This window comes from Varanus komodoensis, unplaced genomic scaffold, assembly GCF_004798865.1.
Source record: "Varanus komodoensis strain SLA01 unplaced genomic scaffold, ASM479886v1 scaffold1, whole genome shotgun sequence".
NCBI lineage: Eukaryota > Metazoa > Chordata > Lepidosauria > Squamata > Varanidae > Varanus > Varanus komodoensis.
Window position 1 is genome coordinate 135,056,823 of NW_025335268.1, and position 13,421 is coordinate 135,070,243.

The following is a 13,421-nucleotide window of genomic DNA, read 5'->3' on the forward strand; positions in this document are numbered from 1 at the left end:
CAGGTGAGGCAGTGGCTGTGCTGAACCGGTGCCTGGCCAAGGTAATGGGCTGGATGAGGGCCAATAAACTGAAGCTCAATCTAGACAAGACGGAGGTCCTGTTGGTGGGTGGCTCGGGCCCCGGGTTGGGGGACATGGGCCTTGTCCTAAATGGGGTTGCACTCCCTCTGAGGGACAGGGTTGGCAGCTTGGGAGTGCTCCTCGACCCTGAGCTGTCTCTAGAAGCTCAGGTGACGGTGGTGGTAAGAAGCGCCTTCCTTCAGCTTCGTCTGATACATCAGCTGCGTCCCTTCCTGGAGAACGACTGCCTGGTGACAGTGACACATGCGTTGGTGACTTCCCAATTAGATTTCTGTAATGCTCTCTACGTAGGGCTACCCTTGAAGACAGTCCAGATACTTCAGTTGGTGCAGAATAGAGCTGCCAGGTTGCTGACAGGAACTGGCCGTTGTTCTCATATAACCCCAGTTCTTCGTCAGCTCCACTGGCTCCCGAATGAAGTCCGGGTCCAATTCAAGGTGTTGGTTATGACCTATAAAGCCCTAAACGGCTTGGGACCTGGATATCTAAAGGAACGCTTGCGTCCATATATGCCCTCCCGCCCCTTGAGATCAGCAACAGATGCCCTTCTCCGGGAACCCTTTGTGAATGATATTAGGAGGGTGAGTACCTGGAGGAGGGCTTTCTCTGCGGTGGCGCCCCATCTATGGAATGTGCTCCCCAGAGAGGTCCGCCTGGCGCCATTGTTATTTGTTTTTCGGCACCAAACTAAAATCTTTGTATTTAAAACTTATTTTAATTGTTAAATTATTTGTATTTATAGGATTTTAAATTTTTAGCCGAGATGCACCAGGGGTTTTTAAATAATTTTTTTATTGTTATATTGTTATTATTTATGTATTTTGTTTCTGTTGTGAGCCGCCCCGAGGCTTCATTGCGATGGGGGCAGCATAAAAATATTTTAAATAAATAAATAAATAAATAAATAAATATTAAAGTACATACCAGATGCATGTGAACATAGCTCTAGGTTTAAATGAATCTGAGTGCTCTGTAGTACAGTGGCAGGGATAGTGATGGAATCAACAGTTCCCCTTGGCAGAAAAAGGCCCTGAATCTGGAATCAGTCTAATGAAATGAGCAGTTACATATTTTGCAAAAATTCCAAGATAAGGAAGTATCAAAAGGCAACTCCATATGTTACAGGAATCACTAGAAAGGTTAGTACTAAGGGGCAAACATGCACGCAACATGCATTTAATGAAGTGCTTGAAAAGAGAGAAAGGCTGTCTTGGGAAACTTTTGTTTTGATGGAAAGGGGGTTGCATAATAATTTTCCTTCCAGATATTTTTCCTCACAAAATCCTCCTTCAAACTGCTTCTTCCTTCTTTTGCATTCCCAGTTTGTAATTACTTTTTTTAAATTGATGCAAACAAGAATGAGGAATCGCGTGAGAGTGCACTTTTGAGCAGAAAAGCAGAAAGGCTTCAGCAAAAGGGGTTAAGCAACTCCTCCTGCTGCAGTTCTTTTTGCTTTAAACTGCAGCCTCCAGAAGCTGCTTATTATTCTTTTAAGTTGGGTCTTTATGTATTTGCATAGAATGTGTATTTTGATTCCAAGTTTTGGAATTCTGGTGTTTTTATTTTATTTATTCATGCAGTGCATGGAAAGAGAAAATCTTGGGAATATTTGTTGGCTTAGATAACAAAATAATTTATCAGGTTTGGAGTACTGTGCTATTTGATTTGGAGGCAGAGGGATGTCATTTGTTCCTCTGCCTCAGACAGCTAAAAGTCTTGCACCAGTGTTGGTTGATGTTTAACCTCAATCTAGCTTCTTGTAGTTTTAATCCAAGAATTAAAAGCTTCCTATAGGTTTAATTCAAGAATTGGTATAAATCAGTTATTGGACGAATGATGAGGTTTTCTATGTAAAGGTATCTGCTGTATCTGTATATACCTCAGGTTTCCTCTGTATTGCTGTATCTGCTTTAAGTTTCGTCATACAACAAATCTGAGTTCTCACTAAATTCTAGCTTTCCTGCTTTTCCACAACATAACCTCTAGGTAGAGCTGTGCTATAGCTGATTAGTAATGGAAACAGAACTTGCATAAATTATAACCTATTTCCCTGCTTTAAAAAAAAAAAAAGGAAAATGCTCTGGGAAAACAGAAGCAAAACTGGAAGATCTTGACATCATCATGAATGCATAATTAATGCTCCATGTAGAAAAGTGCCAAACTATCCCCACAATGAGGCAGGATGGTGGGGAGGACTGAAGTGTTATCCAGTGAAACTGAGAGACCCATTAAAATCAATGAAACAAGTTGGTCATGATTAACCTTATTCCACTGATTTCAGCCTGGTCTAAATCTGGATCCAGCCTATGCAGTTGGAATGCTTGGAAATGTTAGGACTTTTTCTGTCTAAATGTGCCTAGGATTGACTTGAAGTTGTTTAAATGTCATTGGTTCCATTAAGAAATCTGGTGACTGGGTTTTATTTTTTAAAAAGTTGAGATTTGTCTGGCAGAGTCTTCCTAAATTTCATTATAGACCAATTGCCCCTTAACTTCCTGCTTTCAATGCTCTGACAAGTCATACGGAGTTGACAGTGATCAAACAGTCTAGCAGGAGCATTGCCAATGTGTGGAGTCTGGCTGAGTCGTGTAGTGGGCCTCTGTTACATCCCAGGGAAAAGGTCTGAAAGCCAGAACAGGTGCCAGTGGTGAGCTTGTTAAGCTCAGTTCTCCTTTCTGACTCACTGGGACTTGAAATCGCCTGATGGGGCTAGTGTCACTTCTAGATTTTACACAGCAGCTCCTTGCACATTGGTGGTCCAAATGCTTGTTCAATAGCTTAATAGCATTAAGAGACTGTACATTGTAGCGGCTACTAACCAAATGCTCAGGATCTAGTCTACAAAGATCAGCCCTCCTCCTCGTCCTCCTCCTCCTGCCAGCACTCAGATTGTTGTATAAATAAGTTGTAACACAATCATTCAACCAGGTCGCAGACAAAAGAGCAGAGTCCCAGAGGCTTTTTGCTTTCTAGCCCTGTAAATTGGAGAAGCTTAATTGGATTATAAAGAAGTGTTGGTTTCTTGTCTCAGTTTCTCTCTGGCCAAGTAAAGTCATTATTTCTTCTGTATCAATTGGACGATGAAGTAGGCTGCAGATTTGGCAAAGGGAGAGAGCACAGATGCCAGAAGGCCCGCTGATATCAACCCTTCCAGTCCTACAAAATTAATTAGATACAGAGTGCTGCTTGTAGAAAATGTTGGCTCTAGAAAAGCATAGGCCCCTGTTAGCACCCAAAACACATAAGGCAAAGAGTAAATTCTGAAAAAAATGGAGCATATTTCAGCCAGGGAGACGCACCACTTGGAGGCCAACCTTGATTTTGGCTGTGCTGCAGTTTTGTTGCAGGTATTAGTCACACACAAGGTTGACCTGTCCCAGGGCATTTCACCAAAGATGAAGTGCCCCAAGAACAGAATCATCAGGATTTTGCTTTGATTTATGTACCTAGATAACCTCTGATACATACAGGACATACTCTCCCCTTGCTTGCCCTTCCTTGGTTAGGACAAGTTCTGGACTGGTCAGTGAACAGCAATGCCATGAGAGAGAACGAGGAGCTCAGAGGTAGAAAGGAGTGGAGTTTGGCCAGGAAAGGAATGACTATGTAATTAAGGAATGAACATGGAGTCTCATATTATCAGTGGTGCCCAGATTAATCAAAATGGAAGCTTGCTAGCCTAAAGAATCTAGTCACGTGTTTCACTAGAAGCCTAAGGTCCACCAACAAAACCTGAAAGAAACACAGTGGCTTAGGAACCACAGAACTCATTGTTCAGAGAAGATGTGATCAGAAATCAGAGGTGTTGCAGAAGGAGGAGATCTTGAAAGGTGAATATTAGCAAAGGATACTATGAAAAATAATGGCTCATTAATGGTAGAGTAGCATGGGAATTGTGCTCTCTGAGTGTGCATGCATGTGAGTATGCATGTGTGAACAGAACCCTAAGGACCAAATCAGATAGGATGCCGAAAATCTAATATTGGAAACTACGTTATATGAAGTCAGACTATTTATACATCCAGCCCACTATTGTCTGCTTGACTAACATCAATTCTTCAGGTAGACTGTCTATCTTGACCACTATCTGAGATCTGCTTCAGTGAAGATGCCAGCGGCTGAAGCTGGCACCTTCTGCAAGTAAAGTATGTGCTGCATCACTTAGCTTCAACCCTTTCTTCATCCACAAGGTATCCTATGTTTAGTTTTTGCTTGTTCGTTAAGATGAAAGACCCTGGGGGATTTTGGTTCAAGATAGCAACACTATAGTATGAGAGGTAATCATCTCCCCCAGTACCATTTCTCTGTTGAAACCACACACACACTTGCCATATGCTTTGAAGAGAAAAATATACATAGGGATGTAAAAAGAATAGACATGCAAAATATTTGGATGAGTTCACATATGAATCGAGCTACCGTTGCTCGGCAAAAATAACATCACATGAGGATTTACTTGTGTGAAAGAGTTATCGCAGATCAAGGTCCATAGACCATATGGTTTTTCATAACCACAGTTTTAAAAAACACCCTAAAATATTGTACATACAACAGAAACAATTTTGAAAATTGTGGAACAAAGGGATGTCACCCAGTTTGCACACATATATGAGAATTAGCCCTTTTGCGTGTGAACAGGAGGTAAGGCAGTATCTAAACTACCCAAGGCACACCTTTCTTATAATGCCACACAAGGCATTTAAGGGGACAAAGAGAAAACAGCAATGGTCCCAAATGGGCTGTTCCAGTTTTTTTGCCCTCAATTTATTACTTACAGTCCCATGTTAGATTAAGCCTGGGGTTCTGCACCCCTAAAAGGAACATTGCACATGTTCATGTAACACCAAAAGGAAAAGAAAAGACAGGAAAAGAGAAAAGTGGCTGATATGCTATTTCTTATTCACTCTGTCCAAATGAGGAAACTGCTCCTTTAAAAATGTGCATGGCTAATGTATGTTTCCTTTTCAAATAATTTAACTTTTCTTTAACACACAGACACACAATACCATAAGGACTGCACTGCTAGAAGGTCCTTCTTGTCCAGCTGTTCTGCTTCCAAAGGTTGGCAGACACATCCCTCTGAGAGCAAAGTGCAAAGGTGATGCTTTTCTCCTGGCATTTGTTCCCAACACTTTATCTTCAAAGGCTTACAAACTCTAAATATGGATGTTCCATTGAGTGATCATGTCTCACAGATGCAGCCCCTTAATATGGCCACATGTTCTGGTGCACATGCACTGCAAAAGGCCTGAAAGGGATATAGGCCATGCTGAGTATATGGAACCTTCACACCCAGAGGCCAGTAGCCAGATGGAGAGCAACAGCACATGGGCCGGCCACTGCTGGAAATAGGATGCTGAAGTAGATGAACATTGGGTCTGATCAACAGAGCATTCATCATGTTCTTCCCCACTGTTATTTAGAAAGCATCAATGCATCCAGTCTGTGCTAGGGAGAGGGTGTGTCGTTTGGACACAGGAGAGCCTAGTGTATGACGTTCATTCAGCTATGAACTTCTCTCAGTAAATCTTGGCATTGGAGAGCTGGTTCACAAAGAATGCATTCCTATATATCAGCATGGAGGAAAGTGCATTCGAAGAACACTAGAAATGAAGTACGATGGTGTGTATCTTGCAAGATTGGTTCCTTTTGCAAATCACAACTTGATTTCATACACACACACAATAAAGAAAAGAAGGGAGACCTTATATATTGCTTTCTCATACTCTCACAACAATGCTGGAACTATCATTATTGTTCCCTCCTCATGAGCTGTCACCGGCATTAACCTAACTTAAGTTCCATGTATTTCAAAGGGGCTACTCTACGTTGAAGGAGCATTTGATGCAGCCTGATGTCAGCAGAGAGAATGCAACTTGCCCTGGGCCAACATCATTTGAGGACAAGTGGCCTGAACTCCTGGCCTGAATCCTCAGGGTTCCAACTCTAGCTTGTACAGCCACTCTCCAAAGATTACCCATGTGTGATGCTGCTTCTGGGACATGGGGGGCGGGGGAACCAAAGGCTTTCATGGCCCCAAATCTGAAATAGCAAAAGCTCTGCCCCCTGCCCAGGCTTTCTCCGTTGGGGACCGGATTCCGCCGGATTCACTCCCCGTGGTAGAATGGGCAGCTACAGGAGGCGCTAGGACCCACGGCAGGAGGCGAGGTGGTCGCTGCCGGCGCTTGTCTGTTTGCCCAGCTAGGGAAAGAGTTCAGTGCTGTCTCTGATCTCTTCTGGCGCTGCCTCTCAGCAGCAGGTGGTGCTTGGGAGGAAAAAAGGTGAGAGCTTTCAGCCAGGGGGAGAGAGGGAGGGGGGAGGGGACGGCTGCGGGGCGTGGGGGTGCCAGAAGACGTCCCGACCGCCTTGCTGTGCCTGATCTGGCCCCAGCCCTTGTCTTTGTGCCTGGGAGGTTTGCCCAATGAGAGTCCAAAGGAGGTGTCCATCTCCCCAGCCTGCCCTCGAGCCCACCCCTCCAGTGTGTCATCCTCGGCCTCATTCCCAGCAGCAGACGCCCGTCCATGGGGCTGCGCCGCGAGCTCTCCTGCCCAGCCCGAGCGACCGACGGACGGACGTGCATCCCGCGGGCGACTCCGCCAGCCAGCCAAGCAAGCGGCCAGCCGCCCGGGGCGTAGGTTACTTGGACTTGGCCTCCTCCCGACGCCCAGGGCCAACGCGGCAGCGGCAGCGCAGGAAGAGCGGCGAGTGAGCGAGCCAGCAGCCTCCTGGGGCCGGGCTGGGGTTATCAGGCAGGCCAAGGTCGTCCTTCTCGCCGTCGAGGCGCGCAGAGCCCGGAGGCGCGCGTCCGCTCTCCTCGCCCGCTTTCCTTGCTCGCCTTGCCGGGAGAAGAGCATTATGTTCGGCTCCAGCCGCTGGGCCAGCGCCGCTAGGATTGCCTGCACCGCGGAGGGCGCCCGACGCGCGTCCGAGGGCATCCCTGCGCCCGCCGCCCCGTCCCGCCTCTGCTTGCCCTTGGTCCTGATGCTGCTGGCTCTCACGCCGCGGGCGGATTCCTCGTGGTGGTAAGTCCGTCGGCGGGAGGCGGCTTGCCTGCGGGGGGCGGGGGCCACTGCCACGAAGCTTTTCCTCCCCGTCCAGCAAAGCGGCACGACTCCCGGCGGGCAGTGCTCTGAGCGGGGCTTCGTTGGACTTGGCGATGTGTCCCCAAGGCCCCTGGAGCCTTTGGGGGCACCTGGTAGCACGATAAGCACCACGGAGCGCAAGGGTACTCCTGAACATGTGCCAACTACGCGGACTGCTTACACTCAAGCTCGGGGATGCTTTGTACGTGGGAGGGAAGTCCCCAATTTAGCGAGAGGAATTGTTTGTCGGGACGATGCGCGGGCTCCATCCCAGCAGAGGTTTCTTAATTCCCGGCTTGGCGGAGGCACTCCTCTTTCCGCAGCATTAGCAGCTGTAGCCCCGAGATCAGAGCTGAGAAGGGGCTGGCCCGGCCAGGGGGAGTGTCGGCAGGCCCGCTTTCTCCGGCCATGCGCTCTCCCGGGGCTGCGCCAGCTCTCGAATCCAGCGCCCCTTCTCCTCACGGCCGCATGTCGCGGTTGGCAGAGAAGGTGGGCTTCGTCGAGGAAAGAGTGAGGGCGAGAGAGAGGGAGCGAGGGAGCCGGACGGGCCGGGGCTGTCAGATGGACGGGGCCAGGAGGGAGTGAGCGAGAGAGGATGCACCTACCGAGCACACCACTGGCAGCGATGGGCTATAGGTGCTGCCCGGGCGTGCCGGAGCTTCTGCTTCCACGAAGCCCTCGGGCACCATCCGCCAACACGAGGCTCGCGGCTGCTCCCCGGTCCTCCGTGGGTCTTCTCGGGAATCAGCCGCGGCGTGTTCAAGGCGGCAGCCCCTCGGTTGCGTTTGTCCCGACGCTGGCTGCAGGCGCTCCCGTGGCACGGGCCGTGAGGCGCTTGGCCGCAGGCGCTTCGCTGCTCGGAGGGGTCCGGAGCCTCGTTTCGCGGGGCTTCCTCCTGGGGCAGGCACGGACCCGCGCCCAGGGCCGGCGAGGCTGGGGACGAGCATTAGGCAGCCCTCCTTTCTCCGCGGGGAGACCTTGGCAGTGTCCGATCGTGCGCCCGTCGGTCCGCCTCCCTTCTACCTGACCAGCGCCGTTCCCTCTTTCTGCCGGGAGCGGCAGCTGGTCTGAGTCCGGCAGTTCCGGTCAGGACTCCCTGGTCAGAAAGCGGAGAAAGAGACCCCGCTCGAGAGAGTTACGAAGGTCTAGCAGAGCTTTTTCTTTGCTGTTCTGAGGGATCATCTTGCTCTCCCTCCCAGCTCTTTCTGTAGATCGCGTACTGTCCCCTTCTTGGTTTATTATGATCATTATTTTCTCACACCTCCCCGTGAAGTGATCCTCCCAGGACCCCCACCCCTTTTATTTATCCCCCACCCAAGCACTGCTGATCGCCTAGCCATCCATCACTCTGTAGAGACACCCTATAGATTTTTCTGCTACAGGGCGCAAGTGCCCCTTGTCCCACCCAGCCGCCAGCTGGACCTGCCTGTCCTCCTCCTGCGACACTGTCCGCTGGTGACATGTCACTGCGCTTCGCACTCAGCTGGACGCGGCTAGGACTGGCAAGCGGGTGCTTTTAGGGCCGCTTGCTTGGGTCCGGGTCCTGCTGGGGCGTTGCACAAGCAGGCAGGGCGGACGGTCTCGTCGGGTCGGGAAGGCCAGTCCTTACTGTTCGACCCAGAGTGTGGGTCTGAATCCCAGACATAAGCCAAGCTCAGAGCTTGTTATTGTTAGTGCTGTTGCGACCAGCGTAAACATGGCTTTAGCCTTGTTGATGACAGAATTGTTTTAATTTCAAACTGTTTTTATTGTTCATACTTGGGAGTTAAACAAGACCTCCTTCTTAAACGGGAACAGCTGTCAGTCTGCTCCCAGGAATGAAGCTGCAAACGGGGATTTGATGGGGCAGTGGCAGCCTGGACATCAGTTTCTGTCTCATCTTGGAGCAGACCCATTGAACTGAATGGAACTTCTTTTTGCCATGAGTCACTGAAGCCCCATTTACTTTGATGGGACTGCTCTGATTAGAATTAACACTGGGTTCAGCCCAGAGCAGAGAAATATGGCTGGTGGGCAACAGCTATAGAGAGAAGATTTTACCTAGGAGGACACCAACCAAGCAGCATAGCAGGATTCAAGTAGTCTGGGAAGTTGCTGAGGATGGGGACTCACACTTGCACGCTCCCCGTTTGAGAAATGCAGCATCAATTGATGATTTGCATACATAGGTCAGGAGAGCATAAAATATCCTTCCCACTCAGGTTCACTTTCCAGACCGGACACTTTACAATGAAATCAGATACACACTTGACTGCCAGAGATCAAGGGACTTGTTCACAAGTGCATGCAGGAATGAAGCGAGTTGTAGCTGGTGCCTATGGAAAAAGGAGAGGACTTTTACATTGCCTTGCTCAAATGTCCTGGACACGATCCTTTTTGCCCGAGCTGGTTCCCACACTTGGCTAACATCCAAGTTTATAGCAATGAAGTGTATGTGTCCTTCAGCCTCAAGCAGTGGAGGCCCTTAGAAAGAAAGGATGTGTTGCTAGCAAGAGCTGCCAAATACCCTGTTCATGAAAAAGACATTTATGCTAGATAGTTTGGATGATAGGAGTCAAAGAAAGTCATAGTTTTGCTTCCTTGGAATATTAGCCCATGCTAGCTGCAAAAATATTAAATAAGTGGGTGGCTAGGAATTTTTAATCTGAAGGCAGAGGTCTATTCCAAGCCGAATATAAACATCTACTTAACTACTGTACAAATCTGAGGTTTGATTCAGCTGCTGTCATCTGCACACACTTGTATATGCACACAGCAATGCAATCCCCATATTCAGAAGTGAATCTCACTGTGTTCAGTATGGCTTGCTCCTAGGTAAATGTGCATGGCTGTCAGGGTTACTCTCCCTGAACTCACTGGCCTTTATTTGGGAATGGCTAGCCACTGGAGCAGGATGCAAAGGAACAGATCATAATTTCAGATCTTGTGCAAAGCTGCTTTTGTTAAATTAAAATATAGAACCCTTTTGATTGTCGCAAGCTGCTTCTGACTTGTTATCTGCTTCCATACGCTGCATCATGGTCGGCTTTTCAACCCCAAGTGCTATTAAACCAGACAGTGTCTCTCATTTGAAAACAAACAAAAAAAAAGGGGGGGGGAGGAATCCTCGTAGTGTCACTTACAGAAGGATTTGGTGGGATCGGACATCAGGATGATTCCAAAAGCCTTGGAAAGTTGCAAAAAGGAACTAAGGAGGTGAGAGCTTGTTTAAGAGAAAAAATGCAGTGCCTCAGTTACTCATTTATTTTTACTCCCTTGCCATTTAAGAGAAGGTCATGAATTTAATTTATCCTATGATTTATGAGTCTCTGACTTGAACATTGCTGAGTCTTGATGTTGCAAATCCCCAGGCACACTTCTCTGAGGCAGTAAAGATGAAATCCTACACCCTTTCACCTGAGAGTAAATGCTCTTAACATCTATGGGACATCTTTTTGAGACAATATGTATAGCATCGCACTGTAAGCCCCATGGAATGGGCTTCCCTTGGTTCAGAATAGGCACGCATAGATTGGGGTGCCACTCACCTTCAAAATAGGCTGTCCTATGCAGGGGAGCTTCAGTGGGAAAAACCTGGTTGCAATCAATGTTGGTCTAACTTAAGTCCCATTCATTCCAATGGATCCCTTCTCAATAGAAATGGCATTGGATACAATTCATAAACCATCCATCTCCAATTCTGCCAAATACCCTATTTCTGATCTGTTCCCCTACGGATTTGCCTGGAGTGAGACGGGGCACCATTCACACACTGAGATGCAACTGTGTTATGTTCATTCTTGAATGCATTGATTTTGTGTGAGAGGGAGCGTTGGGTGGCTATGTGTGTATGCTTCAGTGGCAAAGAATGCAAGCAACAATTCTCCCCGTCCCACCCTCCGCTGTCATCTCATGCTTTGCCCAACAACAAAACTGTTTCTCAAAAGTGAAAAATAATACTGTGTGGGTGTCCAGTTTCACATTTTTCAATGCACTGAAACCATAGTCTGGCATGGTAGCAAAAATAGTCTTGCTTCCTCTGCCCTGACATCCCCATCACCTGCAACTGGCTGGGTGATCATTTGGGGTTAGTGGACTCCATCCACAAAAGCTTATGCCATACACATGGTGTGCCTTGAAGGTGCCACAACAAAGACTCATGGCTGGTTTTGCTGCAACAAATTAGCATGCCCGTCCTCTGGAAGTGGCCACAAGTCCCCATAGTTGATCTCAGTCATCTGGTACTCCTCCACCCACTCCCTGAAATAGCAGCTGGCCCAGTAGTTCTCTGTCTTTGGGCTGTGATTCAGCAGGGGCTTTCCACAGCAGTATCATTCCTGCACACGACAGAAGGCATTCCTGGTCTCTCATCTTCAGGAGCAATTATCATTGAAATATTGATTCAACTGGCAGAGTTAATTCATTTTCTACCTATCATCTCAGAACAGATAGACTGCTGGAAATTGGGTCAAAGGAAGCTCAAGCAGCAAAGGGGCAGCAAATTGCAAGTTACTAACCACCTGCCCTCCTGGATCCAAAGGGGTGGAGACAAGGCTTAGTCAGTGAAGGTTTAGCTTTGTTTTGTTTTTTAAGCTTCTGATGTTTTTTGCTTAGGTGCAGGAGGTTTTTTTTGTGTGACTCAGCTACATAGGCAACAATCTTCACTTTGGGAGAAAAAAGACTGTCTGGTTTGTTTTGTTTTTTGTTTTTAGGAATTCTGAATGTAATCCTTTGAAACCTGGGAAATGGACACACCTAAAGTTTGTCTAACCTTTCTTCCAGGGAAGATAGATTTATTTTGTTCAAGACTGGTTTCCTGACCGCAAAATAGGCTCCAGTTACCCATGGTAGTTTTTTGGTTACTTTTTTCAAATGAGCGCTATTCATCACTAAACATTATGGATTTTATACCATGGTAATCCTACTTAGAACAGACTACTGAAATTAATGGCACTTCATCCTTACATGATTGATTGATCATACCAGTGGTATGATCTGAATCTTCTTCCAAGTGAGCCCACCGCATCCCGATGGTTACTCCCAGCTGTACACACAGAATTATACCCTTCAACAAACCCTTCAACAAATTATACCCTTCAACAAACCCTTCAACAAACCAGGATCCTGAGTTCAAGGAACTCTGGCTGGTTTCCTTTCTCCCTCCCTTCCATCCCCAGGCTCTTTAGCCCAAAACTTAAATTACTTGAGACGGGTAGGAAACTTTGGTCCCTCAGATATTGCTGAACTGGCGCATCCTTCACCATTGACTACACTGGCTAGGGATAAAGGGAATCATACGCCAAGTACACTGTGAAACCACCACCGCTGGTGCATGAAATGCCTATGTAACATTCTGTTCTTGGATGGAATCTAGTTGCATACTCCTTGGATGTTGATTCCTTCCAGAACCACAATCAAACAAATGAATTTCTTAAATTAGGCTTTTGCATGTTAATGGATTGCTTCTAGTCTCCATGGATGGAGGGAGGGACGTTTTCTTCCTCAACTAGAGATGTTGAGATCCTTCTTCCTCAACTAGAGATGTTCTTCCAGTTGATGCGTGCAAATATGCAAGGCAACCCTAGTATAACTGGCAATCTGCAAGCCCTTAACTATAAAACAGTCATTTGCTGGAGAACCTGCCTAGATAGGATGTTGAACATGATCTTAAAACTGTTTTCAAGGAAAGTCTCAGCAGAAGAAGAGTCCAGTGCTATATAATTACCTCTTTGGGGTGCAGCTATACACCCCATATACGGTGCTTCTTTATATCAGCTTGGCCTCTCCTAAAGAACTTTGCCATTGCTTTTAATTTAGCTGTGGTTTTGAGAAGTTTTTGTTTGAAATCCATAATCCTCATCACAGAACTATCCAGGATGTTCCTTGGAGAGAGGAAATAGCAATTAGACCAGAATAAATCTGGGGTACAGATATGGCCTAGGTGCAAAAGGTGAGCATAGTATTACATTTATATCCCAACTGTTGAATAATGACCTAATGGTGATATAATTCTGTTAGCAGAGATAGTCTCTTATGTGGAGAATTATCATTTTCACACAGCAAGCCCTACCATTAGGCAGAGTGAGCCAGTTAGGTTCAAGCAGGGGATGCTGGAAGGCAGGGGAGCAGCAGCCAGGGGTCAAAGCTTAGAGTTGTGTGTTCCTTTCAGCTGCCCCACACCCCTTAAGCCAGCCTGCTCTCCGCAGATAGGTGGTGATATCATTTTGCCCTTTATTTTGGACAGCAGAACATCTTCCGCTGGCTCAGTTTTAGTCTGTA